This window comes from Mauremys reevesii, linkage group 7 (assembly GCF_016161935.1).
Source record: "Mauremys reevesii isolate NIE-2019 linkage group 7, ASM1616193v1, whole genome shotgun sequence".
In the NCBI taxonomy this organism is placed as follows: domain Eukaryota; kingdom Metazoa; phylum Chordata; order Testudines; family Geoemydidae; genus Mauremys; species Mauremys reevesii.
The window spans coordinates 71,760,516-71,785,740 of NC_052629.1; the positions used below are offsets into that span (position 1 = coordinate 71,760,516).

Consider the following 25,225-nt stretch of genomic DNA (forward strand, 5'->3'; position numbering starts at 1 on the left):
AATTAGAGAAGGAAAATTTAAAAATCAGGTTAGATCTTGTCGATCCCCCAAGGGCCAGGGCAGGATTGTTCTCTACATTATGTTTTCTAGTGCTTTGTCATACAGCTGTTTAACTCTTCATTTTCATGTCAGGAGCAAAACCAGAGGCTTTAAAATTAATGTTTGGTAACTTGAAAGCTTCGAAAGAGAGATTCATATAAATGTATATGAAGAATAGAGAATAAAATTAGTGAAAGCAAAGCCTTGAGTAACTGTATCACAGATTCTTCAGTGTTGGTTTTCTGGGGAGAAGGATCTAAATTGCTCTCCTGGAGGATTTCTCTCCCATCACAGGACTCCATAATGCAGCTGTCATCCTGCTGGTCGAGGGACATTAGATGGAACTTAATTCTAAGACCATTAACAATGTTCTTTAATCAACCAGTGAAGTTCCTGTTCAACAACATACAGTGCTGACACCACCTGATGGGCCAAATGCACACCTTCTGCGTGTCAGCCCACTGCTGCTGGCCTGGGGAGCGAGACACTGGGTTTAGGACCCAGGCCAGAGACCCCATGCTGGGCAGGTTCTTTCTCTGACTATTACTAAAATAGAGATGATATGGATGGGGTGCTGTATTCCAAGTACTGTAATTAAGTAAATGTGGTTCTCACAATATGTTGTATGATCCCCCACAATGGGGATATGTGGGAGATGAGAGGTGATTTTCTGTTTTCTCCTCTGGCCTCAGTTTTCTTGCTACTTTAAATGTAGGTGAAGGGTGAGGAGAGGGTGGAATATGCCAGGGCTATTCAGTGCATGTCTGCTGCTGGAATACAGTAGAGCAGCACAAGACATCTGAGCTGTGGATCTGATGTGTGTCTGGATAGTGAGCAGCAGTGCTTGTTGCCCTGGAGTTCTTTCCCAGCATTGCCACAGGAGGAATACTCATACTTTGCCTTTCTATAACCCCTTAAATCCAAAGATCTCAAAGGGGATTAATGAGGCATGTATTTTTGCCATCTCCATTTTACACATGAAGAAACTGAGGCACAGAGTGTGACCAGCCTGTCAAAAGTCACATAGTGACAGAGCCAGGAATCTTGCCTCCCATTTCCCTGCTGCAATCATTAGACAACACCCTAAAAGGCTTATCTGTTTTCATTATTTGGAAGCAGTGACTATAAAAATAAAAATGATCATTCTGCTCTCCATCATTCTATGATCTCCGGAGCACACAGTCTGCCTGTCTTATGTGGATTCTCAGCAGTGTAAAGAAGCAAAATCCTACACAGAGCTAGAGTCATTAGCCCCATTACTATCCCTAACACCAAAACAACCATTTTACAAGCCCAGTAACATGTCTCAGGTTGTGTATGGCAGGCACTTTTCAGGTGTTGCAGCCATGCGTCTCCAAACACAGATGAGGTCTGTTCACATGACCTCACGCTCTGTCAGGTAGTATTGCTTCAGGGTGTGTAGATGTGATTGTGTACTCACCCCCACCCCACACACCTGGGCCTCTTGGAAGTTCTCTTCTTCAAGTAATGCCATAGGCAGTGGAACTAGGGGTGAAGGGGTTTCCATTATATCCAGGGTTTACAGTTTGGTTCAATGGCTCTCAGCACCCCCACTATACAAATTGTTCCAGCACTCCTGGTGTGTGACCTCTGCAGCTGTACTAAAATAGGATGGAAAGAACAGGAGTACTTGTGGTACCTTAGAGACTAACAAATTTATTTGAGCATAAGCAAAAGTCTTTAAGGTGCCACAAGTACTCCTGTTCTTTTTACTGATACAGACTAACACGGATACTATTCTGAAACCTAAAATAGGGTGGGTATTTCAGTGGCTGTCATGCTGCGGAGTGCTTGTTCCCTGGCAATGTTTCATGAGGGAGTATCCCTGTGCCCATAAGACTTTAGGTCTATTTGAAAGCTGGCAAAGTCGATTGTCCTCAGATGGGAGACTGGTATGTATGGAATATATAACTGGGACAGTTATCTTGTCCCATTCAGCCCCTTTAAGCATGCTGGCTCCTGCACCTTATTGTTCCAGAGTCTGCTAAAGCACACACAGGCTGTCTTCTCTCTGCCAGCAGCGTCTTCTGCTGTGCAGGCAGGATGCGTGACTGGGAAGCTCGTTCCCAAACATCCAGTTCTATACCATCTTGAGAATGTGCCGCGTCCTCTCCTGTCTGTGGAGAGGGGGATGGGGAGAGCATCCCTGATGCTGATTCCAAATAGGGTGCCGGGGATCCCAGAGCTGCAATTCCTCTTGCTCATTCATGCGAATCATCTGCAAAACATGCAGGGTTGGGGAGAGAGATGAGAAGCAAAGTCTATGAACTAAGCCTGCTCACATACATAGGATGAGCCCAGGCATGAGGTGAAAGGAAGGTGCAGAGCTCTTGCTTATCTAATACTCCCTCAGGGCAGTACCAAACTCACTGTAGAGCAAGCAAACCAGGTGCAGGGCTGGCAGAGAGAGACCCCACATTGTTCTATGTGAATACGGCTGGCCCTGGAATGTTTCATTGTGAATCTGAAGCCATATTTAATGCAAAATATTCCTCCGAGGGATTTGTTTTCATTGCTAACCATTTCAGAAGTCACATTCAAGCCAGCACCGTGCCTTCTCCCAAACAAAAGGCAGTAAGGTTTGGGGATAAGTCACAGCAGAAAGGGTGCACTTGTCTTTCACTCCGTTACATGTGCTGGGGTGATGTAAAGTCCCTGCTCTGTAAAACAGCAAACGGGGTTGGGAGAAGAAGACAAAAGTAAGACATTAACCTCTTCATTTGCTTTGTGTTCCTGTTTGGGGGAGGTTTTTATGTGGCATTCCCTGGTCCTTAAAGGCCACTGAATGATACCAGTAGGAGCTTTGGGAAGTAGGAAGCCTTTTTACATTGAAAATTAAAATACCAATTTTATCATGTGGTGGCCACACATGTAACCCCGGAGGGAAGAGGGAGAGCATCTTGCATAGGTCACCTCTGGCCTACATACACAGCATCTCTGATGGGGGCTCCAGAGGGAGGGGGAAGTGATTAGGCACGACATGGGCTCTCTTACTGGGGGATTGGTCTAGATCTCTTGGTTCATTTCACTCACATTGAATTGGTTGATTGAAATTAGGCTGGTGCTCAGTTTTAGCTCCTCAAGTTGGGATGCATGGAAGAGATAAGGGGTATCTTTCTGTAGGAGATAGGAGGCTAAAAATAGCATCTCCCTTTGTTGCTTTTTTGTGCCTTTCCAAAGTCCTTTGTAGTTTTGTATATGTGAGGTTTTAGTCAAAGCAAATGCCCCAACCCCGAAATAAATGCCATTCCCAGCAGTTTAACCTCCATAGCCCCATACTAGAGTGGCACATGAGTGTCTGCAGCTCTCCCTCCCCCCGGCTAATGATGGGTGCAGTACAAGAACTGAGATAGGTGCAATGGAAGGAAAATAATTTCTCTCATCCATGGGGTTGTTATAAACAAATGGGTAAAGCTAGAATTGTTTTTCTAATTGGAAACTGCTGAGGGATTTTCCACCTCTAACTGTCTCAAATTTCATAATCCAGAATGTTTACAACAGAGCAGACAGCAATGAAAATCTCTCTTACCAGTGTACAGAGATGTGCGAGTTGCCCTCAGTCATGTTAGAATAATAGTTCACATTAATATAGCTCTTTCCATCTGAGTGCCATGCAGACCTCATTTTTCACAGCACCCCAGTGTAGTCGTATCCCCACTTTACAGATGGGGTAACTGCAGCACAGGAAGTTCATGTGTCTTGCACCACACAGTCAATAGCAAAACTGAAACTAGAACCAGAAGTCCTAACTCTCACCCCACTTCCTCCCAGAGAGCATATTATCATAGCCGATGTGAGCAGTGAATCTGTGACCTTGCCTCTGGTGCTTGTGGACTGGGGACCAAACATGGAGCGAAGACCCAAATATCCCATTCTGCTTCTATCTCTTTGATGCTGTTGCTCTTCTGTCATCCCTTCCCCTTAGTGTTCAAGGAGACATGGAGGCCAGTAGCACTGAAAGGGCCATCCTCATTACATGCATTTCTAGGAGTTGGCCTTCCTTACTGGCTTCTTTCTCAGCTCAAGATTAATCATTTCTGTACTCAGGAGAACTTATGTCTGATAACCTCTGCAGAACAGGAGAAGATTGAGGCCCCAGGATGTGTGCAGGAATGTGTCAGAAAAGGGCCCCTGCATTAACTACACTGGCAATGAGAGTGAGAGCAGCATCTTTCTGGACAGCCCTAATGCACACCCCTTGGCTTTGCTCAGGGATTGTTATTAGTTACTGCTAGTAAAAGGCTGCCCCCCGGAGCAGAAGGAATCAAGGGGATTGAAACCGGAGGGCTGCATTGGTTGATTTCCTGGAACTGAAATTAGAGATATTTGTCAAGCTGATGGCCCAGTGTGGCTGAGGGGACGGTGCACCTTGTCATGGCACTGAGGTGTACCTTTCAACTTGTGTGTTTGGCTGTGTTTCCCTCCTTCTCCCTCTCCATTTTGAGCAGGATTCTGAAGGTGGAATGCACAGGTTCTTTCTGAGCTTGACAGGCTCGCTTGAGTGAAGAGCTGGGGCTGAGATGTATTTGCCTGTGACATGTTGTATGGTCGCTCTGGATAAGCTGGAATGGAAGGTGCAGTCACAAGAGAGGTGAAGTGCAGTCAAGAGGCAGCGTAACAACAGCGAGGCTCAGTGCTGACAGGTATAGCAGATTGGGAGTATATTGTTTGAATAAAGGTCACCAGCTTGCATCAACCAGCCCCAACTTAGTAGTGTTGAAGGACAGCTTGGTGCCCCAAGGTGGGGTTGGGGTGGAGTCTGTGAACTCTTTGAGTGATTCTGAAAATGCTGGTCACAGCTCCATAGTTAAGTTTGGGTTTTGCACTTGAAGTAGGGACTCGGTCTCTTTGTTATGTATGAAAAACACAACCTGTCTTCTCCAGCATGAACGCCAAAGTGATTGTGTGAGAATTTAAAAGTCATTTTTTGCCTTGAATAACCTCAGTAACAGAATAACAGACTCTTCAGACTTCTCTTGTAGCTAAAAATTGTGTAATTCTTGGGCACTGGCTGAACCGAGCAAGGTATAGAAATGCAGGTAGGTCACCCAAACAGCCTTAATTCTGCCCTGTGCAGTGACACCATGAGGGGAAAAAGAAAAAAAATCCTCTTCGTTTTAAACCTGAGTTTAATCTAATCTGGGACTACAGACACTGAGGTACATTAACCAAAATCGGATAGTTATTGTCTGACACTGTAGAGCAAAGTTAAAATTATGTTGGTGCCCTAACAGTGTATTTTTGTACTTTCTTCAGAGTAGCCAGTGTACATTAGTACTGGATTTACCATGGCACCGGGCCCATGGTCGAAAGGGGCCCCGGCCCGCTCTTCTCCGCCCCCTGCTCTCTCCTGTGGGGTCAGAAGCTTGATGCTGTTGGCTGCTGGGGCTCCATGGCAGGCTCTGCCGGCAGCCAAGCTCCTCCCCCACCTCTTTCCCCAGCATGTTACGTTCATTCCCCCCCTCCCTGCCACCGATCAGCTGCTTGCCGGCAGGAGGGGGGAGGAGGAGCAGAGCGGCAGCACACACACCGCTCCGGGGAGGAGGAAGAGAAGAGATGGGGGCGAGGCCTTGGGGAAGGGGCTGGAACTGGGGCATACTCCACGACCCCAGCCCATACCCACAGCCCTCTGGCCACCCTGACCCCTGCACCCTCCTCACACACCCCTAGCTCCCTCTCACCCCTGCACCCCCTCACATACCCCGAGCCCCTTCCCTGACTCCTGCACCCCCCCCACACCCAGTCCCCTGCACCCCCCTCACACACTCTGAGCTCCCTGCCCTGACCCATGCACCCCCCTCACACCTCCCCAGCCCCCGGTACCCCCCTCACACACCTCCAGCCCTGACCCTGCACTCCCCTCACTCATCCTCAGCACCCCATCACACACACCCAGCCCCCTGCCCTGACCCCTGCACCCTCTCTCACACCTCCCCAGCCCTTGCACCCTCTCTCACACCTCCCCAGCCCCCTGCACCCCCATCTCACACCCTCAGTCCTGACCCCTGCACCCCCACCTCCCCAGCCCTGACTCCTGCATCCCCTCGCCCCAGCCCCTGCCCAGACTCCTGCACCCCCCTCACACACACACCCCGCCCCCGGCCCGGACTCCTGCACCCCCCCACATTCCCACCTCCATTCTGAGAACCAAACAGGAACTGCCCCAAGTAAGCGCTCCACACCCCAACCTCCTGCCCCAACCCTGAGCCCCCTCCCTCGCCCTAGCTCCTGGCCAGACCCCACACGCCAACATTTTTTTACAATATTTGGAAAGATCATTAAGTGGTCCATCGAGCCCCTCTGTGATTTTTCAAGTGGTCTGTGGAAAAATAAGTTAGACTACAAGAACAATCAAGGTACCTCACTTTATTTTCATTTACTTGCTATTACTTGTAGGAGGAGGATGAAGAAAAAAAGAATGAAAAACAGGGGTAGAGGGAGATAAGAGAGAATGTTCTTTTTCTTGGCTGGGTCCCAAGGAGGAGCCCCAAAAATGAAGCTGAGCACAGGGCTGGGGGCCCCCACTAACTCTAAATCCACCACTGGCTGTTACGTCACCTGGGCTGGGGATACTGTCAGGGCCAGTGTAACCACTAGGCAAACTAGGCGACCACCTAGGGCGCAAAGATTTGGGGGTGCCAAAAAGCGGTGCCCCCCCAAATTTTTTACACTACAGTGGAGTCGCATCTTACACGGGGGTTAGGTTCTAAAGTCACTGGGTAAGAGGAAAATCACGTATAGTGAAAATTACCATAAAGTACGGTATACACCGTATACACTGAAACAGGGGTCCTCAACCTGTGGCACACGAGCCAGTTTTTTTTAATGGCAGGCTGCGGGCCCCCGCCGGTTCCGCTCAGCCTCCTGCCGGCCTGGGTGAACGGCCTGGGGTTCCGTTCACCCAGGCTGGCAGGAGGCTGAGCAGAGCTGGTGGCTGGGACCCTGGCTGGCAGCGGGCTGAGGTCCTAGCTGCCGACGCAGCTCAGCCTGTTGCCGGTCTGGGGTTCCTGCTGCTGGCCCCGCTTAGCGTCCCGCTGGCCTGGGGTTCCGTTCACCCAGGCCGGCAGGAGGCTGAGCGGAGCCGGCGGCCAGGACCCCAGCTGGCACCGGGCTGAATAGGGCCGGCGGCTGGGACCCCGGCTGGCAGGAGCCAGCAGACAGAACCCCAGACCGGCAGTGGGCTGAGGTCCCGGCCGCCGACCCTGCTCAGCCTGCTGACGATCTGGGGTTTTGGCTGCTGGCCTTGTCCTGCTGCTGTGGGAGGAGGGGCAGCTCAGTGCAGAGAGAGACAAAGAGAATGGGCTAGAACCAGGTAGGTACCCGCTCCATGTGGGCAGGGGCGGGGGGGATCCTGTTTACCCCCTCCCCAGCCCTGCTGTGCTTGCAGTTTGCCCCTGACCCCTCCCTTGCTCCAGAGACCAACCCTAGCTCCTGCCCCACTGTGCTTTTACCCCCGGCCCCTTTTACAGTCATTCCCCGGGGGACCCACAAATATGTTTGGCGCCAGGCCCACAAAAAGTTAATCCATCCCTGTGTTCAGGGGTTCAATGATATTTAGCTATATGGCAAGTTTGAAGAGTCGGTATATGCTGTTACTGAAATCGTTTCCATACCTTAATACGTTTGGATTTCTTTTAAGTTTTAACCTTGACTCTGAAATTCCTTGATTTGTAACACTTTTATTTAGGATATTACATCATTCCGATGGCATATTTTAATTAAATAGCTAATATTTAACCATAACTCCAATTCAGTGTAGTTTTTGCCTGGGATCTATAAAATGTGGCTGTGATACCACTCAATGATTAATTGATTCTCCCGCCATAGGAAATGCGCTACCATTGGGCTGGCAGTGAGCATTGGGAGACCATAGTTAGGCAGTTTCTTTGCATGTGTGCACTGTTTTTGACTTCTTTCTCATTCCCCAAATGCTGCTTCTCTGGCAAAAGGTGCTGGTGAACACAGATGCTAGAGCAGGGTGAATAACGGATGTTTTGGTTCACTGGGAATTTCAAAAAAGAAAAGTTTATTTCAGGCGGGACTGTCTTTTTGTTCTGTGTTTGTACAGCACTGAGCCCCAGGGGGTCCTTGGCCATGATTGGAGTTCGTAGGAACTATGATAATACTAAATAATAATAATTAATTAATTAATGATAATGTGTTGGACCAAAAATGAAAAAAATAATTGAAATTAATTGACTTTTTTTGAGAATTTCTATAGGAACAGTTTGGTGAAACCGACACAAATTCAGCAAATGTTTCTGTTCAGCCAAATCTGCATTTTTCACCCCAAAAAAGTTTTGGTTGGAAAAATTTCACCCAGCTCTATTAGACATACCCCTTTGGACTGTGAATGCGCCAGGTTCACAAGCCAAGCTGCCCAGGCTCTGGTCAATATTTGGATTGGAAGCCCACCCCAAGCTTCATCTAGGCTACTGCAGGAGTAAGGCCTTGGCTACACTTGCAAATTTGCAGCGCTGCAGCAGGGTGTGAAAACACACCCTCTCCAGCGCTGCAAAGCGCCAGTGTGGTCAAAGCCCCAGCGCTGGGAGCGCGGCTCCCAGCGCTGTACGTTATTCCCCACAGGGAGGTGGAGTACGGACAGCGCTGGGAGAGCTCTCTCCCAGCGCTGGCGCTTTGACTACACTTAGCGCTTCAAAGCGCTGCCGCGGCAGCGCTTTGAAGTGCAAGTGTAGCCAAAGCCTAAGTGATTTTTAACAGGCTTCGCGTTTCTTTCCTGAGTCAGTACTGAATACAGTGGCCCTGAAAGGTGATAGGGGAACTGCTGCTGGAAGCAGTGTTTTAGATGAGATGTTAAACAGTGTAGGTCAGGGATTGGCAACCCTTCAGAAGTGGTGTGCCGAGTCTTCATTTATTCACTCTAATTTAAGGTTTCGCGTGGCAGTAATACATTTAAATGTTTTTAAAAGGTCTCTTTCTATAAGTCTATAATATATAACTAAATTGTTGTTGTATGTAAAGCAAATAAGGTTTTTTAAATGTTTAAGAAGCTTCATTTAAAATTAAATTAAAATGCAGAGCCCCCTGGACCAGTGGCCAGGACCCGGGCAGTGTGAGTGCCACTGAAAATCAGCTCGTGTGCCACAGGTTGCCTACCTCTGGTCTAGGCTTTCACCCCTCTTGTGCTGATTAATGAACCTGTGGTGTGATTTTTTTTTTTGATTTTTTTTTTTTGTAAAGAAGAGGGCAGCTATCCCTATTGTCCTGGATAAATTCCGTCTCTTGGAAAGGTGTTCTGCCTCCCTAAGCAGTTGCTCCTAGCTTACCTCTGTGCTTTGCTTTCCCCGCCTCACTTGTTGTTGCTCCCTTCATCTCCTCCCACGCTCCCCTTTGCACCTTTTTTTGTGCTCCTCCTTTGCTTAGAACAGTCTCTGTTATTCTCTGCCAAACCCTCTGTCTCCTTCCAGCAACTATTCCCACTTTGTTTTTCTGACCAATAATTACTCCGTATGCTCCTTTCCCATTACTGTTGTTCCAGATCTTGTCTCTTATCTACGACTGTAAGTGTTTCAGGGCAGGAAGCACTTCTGACTTGGTTTTGTAGAGCATTGTGTACATTTTAAGCACTGTATACATGATTAGTAGTAAATTCTCCTTACAGTTTTATTTGAGTGCAGTGTTCTTCACTAAACTGTCATGTACTGTTGTCTGTGTGCTGTTAAACAGCTGCCATGTTTCATCCTAAGGGAATTGCTACGTGAGTAAAATTAGTACTGGTGTTACAGCACTTGCCAGCCTCTAGGTTGCTAGTATAGATAGGGTTTCAGGTGTATTCACATAGATTTCATGGCACAGTGGTAAAAACACATGGACCCAAATACTGTTGCGCCTCTGGTGGTGACAGTTGCTATTTCTAGTGTAGACAAGGCCCTAGCGGTGGGTGTAGAGATTTCTCTGTGTATGACTGTTCTTTATAGTGTACAAAACGCTTTGGGATCCTTTAAAGTGAAAGATACAATGTAAACATTGTGTCCGTTGTTAAGATATTTGTGCAGAATGAACTCCCACCTTCTACACTCTGGAACACGTCTCTTCTTTGAAAACATTCAAGGAAGAGCATGAGACCGACTATACTGGTGTAATCACGCTACAGTAGCTGCTTGGAGATCAGGATTCAAATGCTGGGTGCAGTTGGCGGCTCATATGTGTTTTACATGCTGAAGAAAACAAAGTCTAGAATTAGACAAATTGGTTCCATTCTCTAGTGGGTCTTGGAGTTTAGCCTTCCTCAGTAAGGCTGAAATCTGCCTCCCTGTCTGTGGAGGGATTCAGTTTTCCAGCTTCTCCGACCCTCCCCAGTCCAGAGTCAAGTGCAGGGCAATCTAAATAATTGATTTACATCAGGTTGAGGCGTTGTAAAATTAATTTGAAAATGTGTGTTATCACCATTTGATTAAATTTATAATAAACTAAGCCGTAAATACTGTGCTTTTTGTGGTTTATTTAAGCCACTGCTGGTAGGGTATCTTATTTGAATTTACAGAACTACCATAGGCAAAAAAACAAATACTGAAAATTAAGGAACCTGCGAACACTTAAGCAGGTATGTAAGTGTACTCATATGAATCACCCCATTGACTTCAGAGTTAAAATTAAGCATCTGTTTAATTGCTTCAGCATCACAGGCTACAATTGTACTTTTATTAAGAACTTTTATCTTCCAAATAAAATTGCTTCAGTATTAACAATGAAAATTATTTAGGCTGTCTGTACTTTAACCAAGTTTACTGGGAAATGCAAAGGCTGATGGAGGAACAAAGCCTGGTCACAGTATCAAAGCTGCTTGACTTGTGGAAGGTTTCAGAGTGGTAGCCGTGTTAGTCTGTATCAGCAAAAAGAACGAGGAGTACTTGCGGCACCTTAGAGACTAACAAATATAATATGGGCTATTTGCAGTTTTGTGATTCAGTTTTTGTTGTTCTCACAGTAAATGTGAAATTTCACAGTAGAAAAAAATCTGTAGGTGAAATCAAAAATTCTACTTGCTGTTCGTTAGTTAATTAAAGAAACAAGAACAAAACACCCACTTGAGCAATTAAAGTCTGTAAAATGTGAAGAAAATGAAGAGCTAGCAACATGTAATTACAAAATCAATTTTAAATAAAAATTATTATTTAAATTTAAAATCCAGCACTTTTATTTATTGTTTTTAAAGCATAATTTTTATCTACCCTTGGTTGAGTAGTGTCTAAGCACAGGACCTTTCTGTGTGGTGGCCGTTCATTCGTAAAAGGGGGGTGTGACGAAGTGGGACTGTTCGTACTGGGGGCTGGGAATGCTGTGTTGGTGCCTCAGTGGCCCCTATGCAGTTCTTAAGTATCTAGCAAAGCAAAAGGCCAGTGCAACCGAATGCCTGACACTCTGTCTCCTAGCAACTGATGGCCTGGGCCCCTCCCCTGCAAAGGTGCAACTAAAGGTGTTGGAGACAAAGGGGTCAGGTGACCTGCTGGCCCGGGAAAGAAGCTGAGCAGAGAGGAGGGGCTGGAGGGGATTGGGCAGACTGGAGCTGGCTGGGGAAAGAAGGGAAGCACAGACAGGGCTCTGATCCCCCAATGGGGGCTGTGGAGCCCCAAGATGGACCTAACAGGGGGATCCTGTTATCTGTGCCTGCAAGCCCTTGTCCTGGACTGTGTTCCTGTCGCTTAAATAAACCTTCTGCTTTACTGGTTGGCTGAGAGTCACTGTGAATCACAGGAAGCTGGGGGTGCAGGACCCTGACTCCCCCACACTCCGTGACAGGGGGTGTTGGATTTTTTATAGGGAGTAGTGGTAAATCTGGTGGTAATGCAAACCTTGTACTGTGTGTGTTTGCCTGCAATGCTGTGATATTTTTTTTAATGATTATGAGTGCAGATGGTGTGAAAGATGAAATAATTCCACCCACATAGAGGAAGACAAATTTAACAATAGCTTCCAGCTCGCTATTACCCATATGCCTGCTCTTCCAGCAGGCACATTTGCACTGTCTCTCATGCCTCTTCCCCAAGCTGCTATGCTGTCGTCCTCCAGATCCTTCCTCAAGACTCACTTCCGCCATGCTGCCTGTGGAAAAACGGGCAGCTGATACCAGGGGTGCCATTTGCTAGGGGGCAAGAAGGAGGTATTTGCCCCTCCGATTTTGGTTTGTCCCCCACTATATGCTTTACTTTCCTACCCCCCGCCAACTTTGCAGGATCTAGTATAATCACATATAATATCCCATATGCTGACAGTTTTGCACCCTCCCCCACCCCCACGTTTCTAAAATGATGCCCCTAACTGATACAGGCAAGGCAGCAGAGATTACTGATGACATTCAGTGTCTCTCGTCTGTTTATATCTTTAAAGAATCCAAACTCCCCTCACACCTGCAGATTGCTTGCCTGACTACGTCCGTGTAACTCACCTTCCTGTCACCATAACTGTGGTCATCCTCACCCTTCCCTTCCTTGCAGGGGCGGCTCTAGAAAGTAGGCTGCCCCAAGCAGCGCGGAGCGCTGCGCCGCCCTTCCCCGGTCCCGCGGCGGGTCCCCTCTTCCCGCGGCTCCGGTTGAGCTCCTGCCGGCATGCGTGGGCAGGTCCAGCAGAGCCCGGGACGAGCGGACCTGCCGCAGTCATGCCTGCGGGAGCTCAACTGTAGCCGAGGGAAGAGGGGACCCGCCGCAGTCATGCCTGCGGCAGGTCCGCTCGTCCCGGGCTCCGGTGGACCTGCCGCAGGCATGCCGGCGGGAGCTCAACCGGAGCCAAATGCCGCCCCCCGGGAAACGGCCGCCCCACGCGCCTGCTTGGCGCGCTGGTGTCTAGAGCCGCCCCTGCTTCCTTGTAACACCCACTTACTGCATTTTGTCTTAATTTGGAGCGTAATCTGTTTGCAACTGGGCTGTGTCTTGCTATACAACACCCAGCCTACTGAAACGCTGATCTCGGTTGGGGCCTCTGGGTACTAGTGTATTACAGTTAATAAATGATACTAACCTCCCAGAAACCAGTTAAACAGGTATGAAAAGCTTAAATAGAATCCTTTTCCTTTTCATTCTTGATGAGACCGTCTCTAATGGGAGACCAGACCAAAGCAGACTTTACTGTAAGGGAGGTACTTTACATTTCCCCACCTCCCTGTCACGTTTTATCAGCTGCTTTTAAAGCACTAGCCAGCACCAGAGCCTATAGCAGTGACATAGTATGCAACATCAGTGTTAATAAGACGCTTTCTTGGGAGAGCTCACCCCTTTTCTGGAAGTGGCACATAATTCATTCCTCGCCTAGCCCCTTAACATTATTGAGTCGGTAGATACTGAAGCTAGCCCTGGCTACTGGATATGACTATATGGACCCCCAGTGGCCCAGTTTGGGCTCTGCACATTGGGCCCAGTCTGCAAAAGATATAGCAGCAGCATATGCTTATCCAGGAGATCCTGAATTTGCAGGGTAACAGGGAGATTTCACACCTTAGGGGGTTCTGTAGCATGATAGATGCCATGTGTGAAGAGCAGAGGAGATAGTGGCCACTCTGGTGCTGCCCCCACGACCTGCAAATTCTACAAAGAGCTGGATGCGATACTTGGTGGCGATCCCACCTCCACTGCAACGACCACCATGGACACTTCCGAGCCCAGCACAGCAAGGGCGGGGCGGGAGGGGGAGGAGGAAAGCGTGAGTGATGGTGCTGAGGGAAGGGGGAGATACCCCAGAATCCCTAGATGCCTGCAGCCAGGAGTTCTTCTCGAGCCAGGAGGAAGGCAGCCAGTCACGGTGTCCAGTGCTTGGGGAAGGACAAACAACAGAGGAGGTTCCTGGTAAGCAGCTTTCTTTTTGGGAAGGAAGTTTTTAGGTATGGGCTCTTTGGGCGAGGAGGGTAAGGGCTGCAAGCATGCCTAGATGCGGAATAGCACATTGATGTGGTCTATCACATCGTGGTAATCGGCATCAGTGATCTCTTCAAAAATCTCAGCCAGAATGTGGGCAAAGCGCCTGCGCAGGTTTATTGGGAGAGCCAATGTGGTTTTTGTCTGTCAGGCTAACGTGTCCACGCCACTGTGCCGTGAGGGGCGGGGGAGACCATTGCTGCACACAGGCAAGATGCATGTGGGCCAGGGCGGAAGCCGCATTGTAGGAGAGGACCCTCTCTTGCTTCCCTGGTTACCCTCAGCAGCGAGATATCTTCCAGGATGAACTCCTGTGGAGAAAGTTGGGACAGTGTTCAGTGTAGGTGCCCCCTGCAGCTGTTGGCTCTCCCCAAGGCACAGAAACCCAGAGAACAGTACAGCCATGAAACAATCAGTCCCCATGGACCCTGTGCTTACTCACCATTTCTGGGATTCCCGTAGATTATGTGCGCTTGCTTCGGGACAGGCAAACTGTTTTTTGTGATTGCCCTCCTTAAGTGCGGGGGAATCATTGCTCTGTCTGGTATGTACAATGCTTCCTCTGTTAAGTGTTGCATTTTGCCTGTTTAGGTGCAACCTTGAGATCTTAGACGTCATTCTTATCACCGGCTGACAGACTAAGACTCCAGAAGAGGCCATGTAAAAGCAAAGAAGACATGATGCATGAAGTCATGCAGCAGTCTGTAAACGAGAATCGAAAGGCACAGAAGTGGAGGGAGAGCGAAAGGAGGATCCGCCAGGAAAACGCAACGCACCGGCGGCAAAGCACGGAACGGCTAATTAGCATAATGGAGTGCCAAGTGGACTCTATCCACGCGCTCATCGCCATGCAGGTGGAGCACTACCGCGCTCGCCCCCTCCCCCCCCCGCAGCCCTTGTCCCAAAACTCTTCCCCTTGTGTCCTCATGTCCCCTCCAACCCACTTTCCCCAGCATCCAGGTTTTTACCGCCCCCAGCTGCCTCCTACACCCGTAGCTTCACCACCCACCCACCAAAATTATGACCCTTATCCACTGCACTCAACGCCCCTCAACATGGAGTTTTTTTACTTTGAAAACATACTTTATTAGTGCATAAAGCAAAATATACCTTAGCCCAGGAAAGCAACAAGCACTGCAAGTCAGTTTACCAAACACAGCCACTGCACTTAACTCCCGTGCAGAGCACCAGACATTACTGGTGGCTTTCAGCCTCAAAGTACTCCCTCAAGGCATCCCTAATCCTTGCAGCTCCACACTGGGCCCCTCTAATAGCCCTGCTCTCTGGCTGCGCAAATTCAGCCTCCGGGTGTTGAACCTCCACGGCCCATGCCTGAGTGAATCTTTCACCCTTCCCTTTATAAATATTATGGAGGGTACATAACCGCAGGGATGCTGTCTTCGGCCAAGTCCAGCTTCCCATAAAGAGAGCACCAGCGGCCCTTCAAACGGCCAAAAGCACAGGCCACAGTCATTTGGCACCGGCTCAGCCTGTAGTTGAACCGTTCCTGGCTGCTGTCCAGGCTCCCTGTGCAGGGTTTCATGAGCCACGGCATTAAAGGGTAAGCGGAGTCTCCAAGGATCACAATGGGCATTTCGACTTCCCCTACGGTGATCCTCTGGTCTGGGAAAAAAGTCCCGGCTTGCAGCTTCTTGAACAGGCCAGTGTTCCGAAAGATGCATGCGTCATGAACCCTTCCAGGCCAGTCTGCGTTAATGTCAATGAAACGACCACAGTGATCCTCAAGTGCCTGGAGAACCATGGAGAAATACCCCTTTCGGTTAACTTATTCAGAGGCTAGGTGGGCTGGTGCCAGAATAGGGATATGCGTCTCATCTATTGCCCCTCCACAGTTAGGGAAACCCATTTGTTCAAAGTCAGCCACAATGTCATGCACGTTACCTGGAGTCACGGTTCTTCTGAGCAGGATGCGATTAATGGCCCTGCAAACTTGCATCAACACGATTCCAATGGTCGACTTCCCCACTCCAAACTGGTTAGCAACCGATCGGTAGCTGTCTGGATCAGTAGCTGTTGCCAGCTTCCAGATTGCAATAGCCACTCGCTTCTCCACTGGCAGGGCAGCTCTCAATCTCGTGTCCTTGCGCCACAGGGTGGGGGCGAGCTCAGCATACAGTCCCATGAAAGTGGCTTTTCTCATCCGAAAGTTCTGCAGCCACTCATCATCATCCTAGACTTGCAGGACGATGTGATCCCACCACTCAGTGCTTGTTTCCCGAGCCCAAAAGCCGCGTTCCACGGAGCTGAGCATGTCCGTAAATGCCGCAAGCAATTTTGTGTCGCATGCGACTCGATATCATCGTCGGACTCCTCACTGTCACTTTGGATCTTAAGCAGTAACTCAACTGCCAAACGTGATGTGCTGACGAGACTCATCAGCATTTTCCACAGCAGTTCAGGCTCCATTCCCGCAGACTGAAAAGGAAGACAAAGCGTGCTCTGCACAGAAACCGTTGAAAGAATGGCACCAAATGTGGACGGAAACACAGGGTTTGCTGGGATGTGAAGCAATGCATCACGGGGCATTGGGACAGGATCCAGAATACCCCTCACCCCATGCCCCCTTCCCACAAGCCACAGCGCCAGAATGGGAAGAGGTGCTCTGTGGGATAGCTGCCCACAATGTGCTGCTCCCAATGTCGCTTCAAGTGCCGCGAATGTGGCCACGCCAGTGCACTTGCAGCTGTCAGTGTGGACAGACTGGAGTGCTTTCCCTGGTGCGCTCTCCGAAGGCTGGTTTAACCCAAAGCGCTCTACATCTGCAAATGTAGCCATGGCCTATGTGCGTGGTGGTTAAGGGAGCTTCTGTTCCTGCCACTGGGATCCTCTCCCAGGCTGTTTGTCGTACTGCATCCCTCCTATCTCTGCTGTGCTAACATGCCTTCACAAAGTTGAGAATAGCCCATTCCTAGCCACACACACAACTCTCTCCATTCTGCCCTGATGTCCTGCTGCAGTCAGGGGCTGAGATGTTCCTGCTGTGAATCGCCTGTGAGAGGATGTTCCCAGCAGCAGTTTCCTGGCTGAGTCTCGCAGGGTACCTTGACCATAATGAGGCTTTAGCACCTTCGAATCGCCAGTTGTCAGGAATGGCACAGCTGAGGCCCAGGGAGTCTGCCTGTCCTCATGCACGTAGTTTACTTTCTCCATAAATCTGCTGTGTAATAGAGGTGGGGGCTCCAGAAAGAAAGTTATCAGATACTACTGTGTGCAGGGAATTAGATGGGTATGGTATCGGGCCACAAGCAGGCTGTGTGGTGTTTGTGTGCGTACACATGCTCTGCCCTGGTTAGAAGTCCCTCCATGTGGGCCAAGCATTGTGTGTTTATAAAAGTACATTGCAGTGATGAGGGAGATTTGAGCAGGATTCATTTGTATTCCTTGGGAAGGTTCTGCAGCTCTTTGTTCAGGGGCTCCCTAATGGAAGTGTATGGTGTGCCTGTATTGATCTGTGCATTTTTATAGAGGCACATTTTAAAAATCTGTCTAAAACTCTAGGCACATGGAACGCATTCAGATCTAGTATAAGGAGACTAAAAATCTCCTTTCCTCTCAGCTCACCCCCACTGGGAGAATTGGTGAGCTTCATAGCAGAGCACAGGTGTCCCGTAGTGTATGTTCACTGCAAGGTACACCACTAAGTAGGCAGCGGCTGTGCTCTCCACCAGCCCAGGTTTCCAGGTGGTCTTTAGTTGTAGCCTCAAGTAGAAGCACATTGCAAAAATACTGCATGGAAGTGAAGGCCTTCTGGCAAAGCATAGAATGGAAAAGGGATTCTTGACCGCTGCTGCTTATGCATCCCAAAGCAGCCAAGGAACCAACAAGGTTATGAACCGGAGTGCTAAAAGGCACCTGTGCTTTCCCACCCAGAACATTTGCTCTCACTTATACCATTCCCTCCAGTTGTTTCTCCCTGGCCTTACCCACGTTACTGCTTCTTGTCTGTCAACCTCATCATCATCCATCACCATCAGGGTATTAGAGTAGCAGCCGTGTTAGTCTGTATCCGCAAAAAGAACAGGAGTACTTGTGGCACCTTAGAGACTAACAAATTTATTTGAGCATAAGCTTCCGTGGGCTACAGCCCACTTCATCGGATGCATAGAATGGAACATATAGTAAGGAAATATATATACACATACAGAGAACATGAAAAGGTGGGAGCTGCTCTACTCACTCTAAGAGGCTAATTAATTAAGATGAGCAATTATCAGCAGGAGAAAAAAACTTTTGTAGTGATAATCAAGATGGCCCGTTTCAGACAGTTTGACAAGAAGGTGTGAGGATACTTAACATGGGGAAATAGATTCAATGTGTGTAATGGCTCAGCCATTCCCAGTCTCTATTCAAGCCTAAATTGATGGTATCTAGTTTGTATATTAATTCAAGTTCAGCAGTTTCTCATTGGAGTCTGTTTTTGAAGCTTTTCTGTTGCAAGATTGCCACCTTTAAGTCTGTTACTGAGTGACCAGAGAGGTTGAAGTGTTCTCCTACTGGTTTTTTGAATGTTATGATTCCTGATGTTAGATTTGTGTCCATTTATTCTTTTGCATAGAGACTGTCCAGTTTGGCCAATGTACATGTACATCAGGGTATTGTCGCCCAGTGAAACCAGTGCAGACTCCAGATCATACCCAGTCTTAAAACAAACTGGAGTCAACGATATCTGAGGACTTCAGGTGTTACCAAAATTGCTCTGCTATCCTTTTCAATAACCTTCCCCCAAAGAAGAAGGTTAAAGGTAGGATGATACTTTGTGAGCGTCTCAGCATCAAGAGATGGTGTCTGGTCCCTTGAGTAGGGACCAAGTACTTTTCCTTGAGAGATGCTAGAACTCTGGCCCACCTTTCCCACTGCAAGGGGTGGATTGGATAGTCCTCTCCAGCAAAGAAGCTGATGTGTCCCTGTTGGTCTGTTGCAGCCATATGTGAGAATTTAGTTATGTCTTTCTCTATCACTCTTTCTCCTGCATATACTGAGATTGCCCACTGCAGAACATCTCCACTTCCACAGAGGCAGGGAATGTCTTCCTTTCTCTGCGGAGCCCAGGGCTCTTGTGTTAGCTCTTCCAGCTGCCGAGATAAAGACACCAGGCTCTGAACTTGATGTTTGTCATGTGTTAAAACAAACAGCGAGAGAGACAGGATATTTTGTCCCCTCCCAAATATGTGTGTATTTGTTTGGATAATATCAAGAGCCGTCCTGCGATAGCGAAACCTGCCAAAGAATGTGTATTTTGTGTATCAAATCCCAGTGCATTATTTAATGGGGTTTGGGACATAAGAAGCAAATGGATTGGGGCTTGAAATTGCTGCTTGATTTAGCAATGACTAATGATGCCAGCTCCACGCCACTTTTCAAGTTTGATCAATTACACTGCATCCCTTTGTGTTCCAGACACCACTATAGCTGGACCCAGACTGATCCCCTTCATAACTAGGCCTTGGACTGACCTCCAGGTGCAAGGTCCCCCTTGTAGCTCAGACCTGGGCTGATTCATCCCCCTGAGCTGGCCCCCACCTGCCTGTCCCCTAGGCCCCTATGGGGTAGATATTGTTGGAGAGTTGACCATGTGGTGAAGAGAGTGGCCATAGAACCCTAACATCTTTCCATAGATGGGGCTTCCAGGATGATCACCCTTCTTCCCTGAGGAGAGACCTTGGAAAGCACATGTGCATCCCATGGAATGGCAGCTGGGGTTGCTTGGACTCAGGATGTGGTTTCTTTTTCTTTACAGAAAATATTCCAGGTTATATTTAACAGTACCCCTACCCCAAAGGGATTGGGGAGCTGTGTGCTTAGCTGGAGGTCTGCCCATCGAGAACTGAATGGTAGGACAAACATCCCTTTAACTATGTGCTTTGCCTTCTGGAGGCTTTCCAAACATGCAAGCCAGCCATGACAGGCGGGAAGGAGCCTCAGTACACAGCCACACAACTTGTTCTTTTGCAGACCTAAGCAAATTGTGGCTCCCTTGTAATTGCAAGGTTTAAACCACAAGGAGAGGTAAGCATGGAGGCCTCTCTGGTGGTTTTCACTCTCTGCTGGAGCTTTCTTCCTCTGCTATTTCACAGGAGATTTCAGTGCGACAGTTCTTACCCTGATATAACTGATTCCTACTGTTGTATGCACCGAGATGTTCAAGACGGGAAAGACATATTAGATCCTGGAGTCCTTCTGTCAGAGTCGGTGCAAGGCATAGACCCTCAGAAGGGACATATAAGAGACAGAACACAGTCTAGGCTTGATCTTGGTGGTTAAAGACAGGATTTTAAGAGGAAATATTCCAAGCAAAGAGAAAAGCTGTAAGACGTTTGGACTGGTTGCATGGCTATTTAGAGCCAAACTTTTGAACGTGGCCCCGATTTTGGATGCTCCAGCGGGTGTTCCGATTGAGACACCTTGGGTCTGTTGAGCTCCCGTATTTGGTGCTTGCTGCATCTCCCTGCCTGATTAGGTTATCTGTCAGAGACTGGTTGCAGAGAGAGCTGTTTGTTCTCTTCACCAGTCTTCTGTCTGAGTGGTGGCAGAGAGGCGTGTTAGGGAATGGAGGGTAGATCCTTGTCCATATCTAGTGCTGAAGGTACAGCAGCTATTTCCTGTGCTCATGTCCAAAGTGGAGGGATTTTACATGGTAAAGAATTTGGGTTGATGGCTAGTGTACTGGGGAACCTGTGCTTAGTGTGGAAATATCCCAGGTTTGGGGGGACCTGACTCATCATTCAGGTGGGGTGAGGAGCATCATTCACTGCTCTGTCTTTGTGTGGGGAACAAGGAGCCGGTGCATTGTTCCTCCTCCCCACCACTCCAAACAGTTGGTGTGAGGAGGGGCAGAGGAGAGAAGGGAAGCTAATCCCAGAATAAAAGGATAAAGCCTTTGGAATGGGTTAATATTCTGAAATGAGAGCTCTGTCAAGTATGAGGTGAGGAAGTGAAGGTTCCACTTGGATACCTGTGACTCCTAAGCTGTGAGAAAAATCCCGCTTCTTTCTAACTTCAGGGCTTGGTCAGCCACCGAGCAGTTACGTCACTTCAGCTGCTGAGATCACTGACCTTTCCATGCACTTGCTTTGCGAGGACACACACACACACTCTCCTTTTCATTCCAGCCAATGTGTGTAGCTGGCAGGCTGCCTCTTTGCATTCCTTTCACTGGGGTATAGCCCTCAAAATTGCTGAATGCTGCAGTATCTGATTTTTGTTTGTAAAGGTTTCTTTTGTTTTGTTTTCTGATTTGTGCATCTGGGATGCCAGGTGGGGACAGACTGCCTTCCCCTCCCAGCTTGTGTGACACAAGTAGGGGCTTGTGCTGACAGCCAAGCCCAGCGGCACATCAGTGCATGCAACAGTCTGAAATTCCTAGGCCTAGGAAGATGAGTCAGGTCAACTCTAGATGTAGCGACACCATAGAGGCAATCAGCATAGCAGGTTGGTGGGGGCTGGGCTGACAGCTGGCTGAAGGTGCTTATCAGGAAGGTTTTTCACAGCTGGGAGGATGGCATTGGAGTGCTTGTCAGTGGGGTTAGGCCAGGAGGTCTGTGTGGTTTGGATCAGGGTGCCAGTCATGGGAGTGGGAGGTCAGAAGAGTGTGCTGGAGGGAGCTGCTGTCAGCCAGGGCCCCCGGGAATCATGGGGTCCTGTGCAGCCGCACCCCTGGCAGATAGCTCAGAGCTGCCCTGCTGCAGATTAGCGAGCATCTCAGAGATCTGGCAGCGTGACTTTGAGCTCCAGGCTACTGCTCAGTTCCCTTTTGTTCTGCACTGGGCGGAGCTAATGCAGGCTGTGCTAATGCAGGGGGTGTGAAGTTACACACCTGTCTGAAGAGAAGTAATTGCTGTCTCCTCTTCCAGCCCTTCTCCTCATGTTTCAGGCTGATGCCTTCAGGCCTGTCGGCCAGCTGGCAGATCTCCCACTTACCCTGGATCCCTGCCAGAAGAGGCCTGTCTCCTCAGGGTGACTCACCCAGGCAGATCACAGAACTGGTTTGACTTAGTCTCAGCAGCGTCTGTCAGAGCAGCAACTGCTGGTGCTTCTTGCCGGAGCTGATCTCCTGCCTGAGCTCTCCATTCTTTGGGCCTTGTCTATCCAAGACTTTGGTGCTAGCTGGCAATGGGTGTCACCCTCACCCCCACAATGAGCTGTGTTTGAACACACAGCATACAGAGGCCACACCAGGCTCATTACCTGTCCCACAAAGAGTAATCAGTCTCCTACCTGCCCAAGGGCTGAACGCTCATTCTGCAGTTGGAGCTAAACAGGCCTTGTCTACACTAGTGACCAGACGCTGCACAGCCACTGAAGAGGGGGAGCCATGCATGGTTGGTAACCATTGTGAGGTAGTTCCAGATCCTAGTGCTGATACAGCTGTAGAGGAGTGGAGAGGCAGGGATGTCTGACAGTTTTGTTCCACTATGGAGCTGACAAGCAAGGTACTTTTGTTTTGTTTTTACCCTGGCACCAAGAATTTGGAATTTCTACTTTTAAAAAATGCTTATTCTTAAAAAGGAAATGCGGTGTTTCCTGAGAGATGGTGTATTAAGGTGGAATGAAATGGAGTAGAAAATCAATTAGATTCCTTCTGTAACTACTGTATAAACCAGTTTGTGCTATGTCTTTGGTGTCCAGAGCTGTTCTTGTTGCATAGGAAGTGTAGGGAGGAGAGCATGGAACTGGAGTCATTTGTGACAAAGGAGAGGAGCCTGCCATTGTGGTGTCTAGAAATCCATTAGATGATGATTAATGGGGGGGAGGGGGAGAATGTTGCACCAGAAAAGTTGTTTCCTAGGGCAGTGAGCCTTCTGCAGTGCAGTCAGAAGGTGGGTCCTCTACATGACGGGAGTTCTTGCTGATGTTATCAGACTGTCAATACCTCCCCTGTCCCTGGGCACACCGTGAATCCCAGATGGGTTCCAGTTTCTGTGCACCTCAGTGTGGAGATTGACCTTCTCTGTTTCTGGTACTAGTTCAGAGCCAGGGCTTAGTCACTGGTCTTGAAAGCTTTTGGACTGATCCCACAAAATAATTTCCAGTCCTTTGCAGATGGCTGCGTAGCAGAACTAAAACCACATCATTCTGATTACTATCTTGCTGTTACACTACTACAGTTGCAATATGATTTTAGTACTTCTTATTTCACAAACATCTGAATTTCAGCATTAATGCTGTGTGTCACTATGGAATTGAGAATCTTAGCTTCAAAGTGGTACAAAGCATTTGGTTTAGCCTTGGTGATTTGTGAGATAGCTGACCTTAAAACTGTCACTGGTGCATTCATCTAGCAATGCTTCCGAGGCAGGACTGAACACAGTGAGTCTGGGACCTTGGACTAATGTAATTTTCAGTCCTGGCTGCACATTCTGACCTCCTGCTTCCATACCTTTAGAGATCAAGCGGTCTTGGCAAATTTACACCCAGATTGGAACAGACCCTGACTTCTCCATGAACTTGATACTTCTGAAGTGTTAGATCCTCATGAGTTTGACCCACCACACAGGAAAGGACAGGTAATTTCTTCTCCCGTAAGAGGGAACTGTTTAATTCCTCCCACTGGAGATCGTCCTGGGCTTTGCAGTTTGGGTAGGGATGGCTGCTAGGTGCCTCCCTCACCATTTCTGATGTAATTTTTGTTGTGTTTTTTTTCTTTCTTTTTCTTTTTTTTTTTCCCCCTTAACTAAACCAGCTGAAGCAGTCCCCAAAGAGCTCAGTGTACGGTGTGCCAGCTGGCATGCCCTCTGGCTGGGAGGCCTTGTTAGAGAGATCAGAGCTGACAGATTCTTGAGCAGCGATTTGATACAGGCCTCTTTTTAATTTGTTTTTTTGCGCTCACCCATGTAACAAATGGGGGCTTGTTTGTGAGCGTCGCTGGACCATTGAATGGAGTCATTGTTATCCAAACACTCACATGATTCAGAAGTCCCCAGTGCAGGGGGTATCCTTCCCTCATGCCCCTCAGCTGGGTACTGCAGATGCAGCAGGCTAGCTTAAATCCCAGCTCACCCCAACTTTAAAAAGAACAATCCAGTTGTCTTGCGGTTCTCCTTTTGAGAATTGTAACCAGAAGACTAAAGGTGCAGTGCTGTGCTGTAGAGACACACGGTTCAGCACTGACAGGGGAGGGTGAATAGATGGGTAGATAGAATCAGGGAAGTGAACTAGTGCTGCTTTCCAGGCTGTTTTTTGAGGATGCACTGTCAGGCTTCCCTAAAGATCAGTGCCTCGGGCACTGTGGGATCTTCCTTGATAGTGGCCTGTGGGTTGCAAATTCTGTCCAATCAGCATTTATTTGGTAACCTCTGTGCCCAGCCCATGGGCTCCTTGGCTTACAAATACCTCCTTATGTTCTTCTTAAAGCCATCCTTGCAAGAAGAACCTCTTGTGCCGTGTATGTGGAGATGACATGTGTCCCCTGGCAGCCCAAGGCAGGGGGATGAGGAAAACGTGAGCTCTGTGATATGCAGTTGGCTTCTCAGTCCTAAAACCCCTTCTCACAGGCAGGATTGAGTATCCAAGGCCCCGAGTGGGCTTGGGAAGTGCATTTGTGTAAGCAGAGTAAAGGGCGTTTCTCATAGCAATTAAAGCCCATTGACATGTGGGTTGTAATGCCTGGTAGACCCAACTGTAGAGCAGGAACTTCCCTGATAGAAAGGACATAGCACATTGGCTCTTTCAGCTACTGTCCTCCCTTTTTTGAACACCGGCTCCTTTCAGTGTTATTCCATTTAATGTAAAGCGCCTCCAGAGTTCTGGTGCTAAATAAGAGGGTGATGGTGCTGGGGCCCCCTTTGCAGTGTTAGCGCAGGAAGGCTCACAGTGGAGGGAGAAAAGTCATTTTCTTGAGTGTTTTTCAAACAGGGGCAGTGAGTTTTGGTGTTACATTTTTGGATGTCCAACTTTGAGACACTTAAGATCCTGATTTTCAGAGGTGCTGAGCTGCCTCACGTATACTTATCTAGAATCCAGGCTTTCAAAAATAGTCGGTATGTTTGTGATGAAGGCAGTGCAGCACTTTCCTGCTGGTTGGGCTGGGCTTCCAAATCCAGCTCTGTCAGTGAAGAGGGCTGTCCAGGATTACAGCAGGAGATGGGGAAGAAGGATTCTTGGGTCTCTTAGTCCTGACCCTTCCACTGTGGCCTTGGGCAAGTCACCCTTGCTGTGCCTCAGTTTCCCCATGTGTAAAGTACGTCTTCTATCAGGTTTGGGGCCTCACTGTGTTAGCCACTGCACAGATACGTGCAAAGAAGTGGTCCCTGCCTCGATGAGCTGAGATCAAAAGGCATTGT

The 25,225-nt window shown here is 48.5% G+C and overlaps 1 protein-coding gene across 22 annotated transcripts in view; it reads left to right on the top strand.

Moving 5' to 3' along the window:
* NDST2 (N-deacetylase and N-sulfotransferase 2) overlaps positions 1-25,225 on the top strand; it is a 259,472-nt gene that overhangs the window by 187,192 nt on the left and 47,055 nt on the right. For 8 of the 22 annotated variants that reach the window (XM_039546500.1, XM_039546503.1, XM_039546501.1 and 5 more), the window contains one exon: positions 23,329-23,449. The exons of 9 other annotated variants lie outside the window; for them this stretch is intronic. The gene's annotated coding sequence lies outside the window, so the exon portion shown is untranslated. Of the gene's footprint in view, positions 1-22,209; positions 22,376-23,328; positions 23,450-25,225 lie in introns of those variants that run through there. 5 more of the 22 variants (XM_039546508.1, XM_039546509.1, XM_039546498.1 and 2 more) reach the window with 2 other exon arrangements.